General features: G+C 45.2%; 1 pseudogene; it reads right to left on the reverse strand.

The window, feature by feature from the left end:
• Positions 1-513: 513 nt before the first annotated feature.
• Positions 514-2,228, reverse strand: LOC138384756 (protein disulfide-isomerase A3-like; annotated as a pseudogene).
• Positions 2,229-4,203: the final 1,975 nt, after the last annotated feature.

The raw sequence follows: 4,203 nt of genomic DNA on the forward strand, positions 1-4,203 counted from the left end.
CCAAGAAAATGATTTTCATTTTTATTTTTTCATCACTGCAGATACTTCCAGCGGACAGTGATAGTCTATGGAACCTTTGGTTCTTTATCCCATGGGAAAAAAGACAGTTTAAAGCGGGCTTATTTATTGTCACTGTTCCAAATGTACAAAAAAAAAATTAGAAAATAACCCCCCAACTCAATTCCCCCCGCCCTCACAACATTTTCCCCAACACAAATAATTTTTCCCAAAACCACAAACATAAGCTGGTTCTGGTATTTCCATAAATAGTGCAGCTAAAGAAACAGTTTAGAGAAAATTTTAACGGGATTCAAATTATACACAGTGTGTCCTCTCAGCCCCGAGAGGTAATAATCCCACATGGGTCCCAGTCCTCCCCAGCGGTTTTGCCATCCCCGGTGGAAGAGCCCTTTTACACAGGGGTATGTCTGGCTGCTGCTTGAGAGATCCTCCCGTGACTTGTTCTTCTTGGGTTTTTCTTCTCAAATTACAAGGGGGGGGGGGGTTGTAGCTTCTTGCTGTAGAAAGCTAATAAAATCACTCAATTCACGCCCACCCTCATATTTCTTTGGATTTAACTTCTTGTTGGCTGGAGAGAAGCAGATGGTAGGAAAACCTCTGACTCCATATGGAGAAGGCACATCATTGGCTGTGGCATCTATCTGGGCTATGACAATATTTGGGTCTTTGCTGAGTTACTCTCCCAGTTCCTTATATTTGGGCTCCAGATTCTTACAGTGAACACACCAAGGGGCATAAAATTCAATCAGCACATCTTTATTTTCATTATTCACTATTTCATCAAAATTTTCTGCTACCACTACCTTTACAGGCCCATCACTGCTCTCTGGGACAGGCTCAGACTTCAGGTATCTCTTCAAGCTGCCTTCAGAGTAATCCTGCAGGAACCTCTCAGGAGCCTTGCCATCATGCGGGGACAAACTTCTCTCCTTTAGTAGATCTGATAGCAACACCAGGAATCTCTCCAGCAGCGCCTTCCGAGCCCCCATCAGAAAGCTCACGGCTAGCTCCAGCAACGTTGAGTTTGTGTCCAGCACCCAGGAATTTCTCTGCCACCATCATTACTCTGCTTCTCCAGTAGTTGAGACCTTTAGTATCTTTTTCATAGTCCACATGATAGTGTCAATTAGTAAGTCCTTGCCCAGTATCAAATCTTTATTGTCTTCTGTCACGTGAGGGCAGACACCAAAAATGTTTTCCTGGATAAACTTTTTAGTCTTGCCATTGGTCATCTTCTGTTCTGGATGTGCCACAGTCTTGTCCTCAAACTTGTTAATCAGATGCGAAGGACGAAATAAGGTGAAACCCTCTCCGTTATCACCATACTCGGTCACCAGAGACTGAACTTTGGTGTGTGCAAATCAGTAATTATCCCTCAAGTTTCTGGCTGCTTTTAGGAACTCAGGGTGAGCTTCACTGAATAAATCCTCGAAAAAACCTCCTACAGAGGCATGTTTATCACCAATGAATTTCTTAAATTCTTCCCCAGTCCTGAGAGGAGCTGAAGCTGGTCCTGCCTGCTTCTTCCGGGGCCGACAATTCCACCGGCAGTCCCAGGCCTGTCACAGCACCTGCTTCTTCACCATCTCTATCTTCAGGGTCTGACATCCACCGACTCCGTACTTTCACAAGTGTTTTTGTTGGCAGTGCCATCAACCTTTCCTGGTGGGGCTATTCCTTTTAATCTGGTAGCTGCACGCTTTATTCTCTGTGGGAAGCCTCTTGAAGTGTCCACACCAGGGGGCAAAGAACTCGACCAGCATGAGGCCTGCAGAGCCATGTCAGGGACGCCACTCTCGAGGTTGTCATCCCGAGTTCCAGCACGGAGGCCGCAGCGAGAAGCAGCGCCAGGCCGCGACCAGCGCCAAGCGGCGGAGGCACGTGGCGGCGGGTGGGGCGGAGCAGACTGGAGGGTCGGAGCTCCGCGGGGACTGCGGAGGTCTGGCCGGCAACCACGCCCCCGCTGCCTGCAAGAAACTGATTTTTAAAACAAACAAACAAAAGGTTGGTCCTGCTTCCGTCTTACCTGGACCCTCTCTTGACTCTGCTCTGTACTCAGGTCCGTCTCCAACCTGATTCAGGGAGACTTGGACTTGCAAAGCAGGCCTGCTTAGGGCTGCTCTTTGTGCTGGTGGTGCTTTGATTCTCGGGGTAGATTTTAATGACAAGAACTCAGCCGAGGCCAGCACACCCACCGCCACCACCATCGTGCTACTTCGTCCTCACCCCTTCTCACACTTCTAGGTCCTATTTTAAGAAAAAGCATATTAACATAGGCACTTGAGCTTAACATTCTGAGAAACAAAAACAGAAGTAGTCCATTTTTTCTAAAAAACGTTAATTTTTTAAGTAATTTAAAAATCACATACAAAAAACTTAATTGACAGCTTGTTAGGGATTTTAGAATTAGAGAAGTGTAAAAGGTCTCCATGATATTTACATTATAAATGGAGAAGGTAAAGTGTATTCAGTAACTAAAACAAATATTAATAATATTCATCATTTGCACATCATGACCAGCTAAAGGAAAAAGAGACAATACAGAGAGAAAAAGAGGGGGAAAAGGAAAAAACAGAGAAACAGTGGTAAAAGGAATAAGAAAAAGATACTAATAAAAAGGAACAGAAAAAAACAAAGATATAATGAAAGAAATAATGTGATGGGGAGAGAGAGTCCTCTAGTTACAGTGAGAGAATATTTTGCATTAAGGGGTCAGTCTTTGTTTGTAAAGAAGCCAAAATCTCTCTCAACCTAAAACAAGGTGCTTCCCAATCATACATCCCCCTCTAACTACCACTACTCCGTGCTCTCATTCCCTTTGTAGCCCTTTTGGTAGCAGTGGCCTTACTCCTCAAGCCACTGGAATTCAGTTTCCACCACAATCACCAGTGACCTCCAATCACCAGACTCAATGGACTCTCGTCTGTCCTGATCTCATGGGATTGCTCAAACCCCTTCCAAGCGGTCTCTTGACCCCACTTTGCTTCTTGGAATAATCTGACACCACTTCTTCCTGGTTCTCCCCTGCCTTTATCCCTCACCCTCTGCCTCAGTCTCCTTTACCCACCCCATGAACACTGATGTTCTTTGGTGTTTCTTCCTCAATTCATGGCTTTTCTCACACAGTTCACTAAGAAAAACCAAACCAAACCAAACCAAAACAAAAAACCCAAATGCCCATCAATACATGAGTGGATTAGTAAAACGTGGTATATGTATACCATGGAGTATTACTCACCTATAAGAAATAATGGTGATATAGAATCTCTTATGTTCCCCTGGAAAGAGTTGGAACCCATTCTACTAAGTGAAGTATCCGAGAATGGAAAAATAAGCACCACATGTACTCACCAGCAAATTGGTTTCCCTGATCATCACCTAAGTGCACATTTGGCAATAACACCAATTGGGTGTCGGGCAGATGTGGGGGGGGCGGAGGGGATGGGTGTATACCTACATAATGAGTGCGATGCACACTGTCTGGGGAATGGACATGCTTGAAGCTCTGACTTGGGGGGGTGGGGGGACAAGGGCAATATACATAACCTAAACTTTTGTACCCCCATAATATGCTGAAATAAAAAAAACCCCACCTCATTAGCTCTCGTATTATTAGTTATTGCTAGCTATCAAATGCTGTTAGGATGCGTGGCACCATGTGCTATACAGGCTCGTGGCCTCAAATCTTACATCCACGGTCCTGACATCTTTCTGGATCCTCAGACCTCTCTTTCAACTTCCTGCTGGCATTGCCACCTGGATTTTCCCATGGCCCATCAGATTTGTCATGTCCTAAGAGAACTCATCATGCTCCCATGCAAATTGTTTTGTCCCTAAATTCCCAGCCTAAATGCCTCGAATCACCTCCAGTCCAGTCTGTCACTCCCATATCTAATCAGTCACCAAGACTTAACCTCCTAAACGTTTTATAAATCTTCTCTCTCCTTCAGTATCTACTAATACAGTCCTCATAACTTGGCACACCAGGTACCCCATGGCCTGTCCTGCTTCCTCTCCAGCCTCCCTCCCACTCTTTCCTGCTTTCACTTTACTCTCTAGTGATCTGAACAGCTTGTGGTTGCCCACATGTGCTTTGCCCAGCTCTTGTTCTTTGGTTTTTTTTTTTGTTGTTGTTGAGACAGAGTCTCACTTTGTTGCCCAGGCTAGAGTGAGTGCCGTGGC

The sequence above is a fragment of the Eulemur rufifrons genome, chromosome 6, assembly GCF_041146395.1.
Source record: "Eulemur rufifrons isolate Redbay chromosome 6, OSU_ERuf_1, whole genome shotgun sequence".
Classification (NCBI taxonomy): domain Eukaryota; kingdom Metazoa; phylum Chordata; class Mammalia; order Primates; family Lemuridae; genus Eulemur; species Eulemur rufifrons.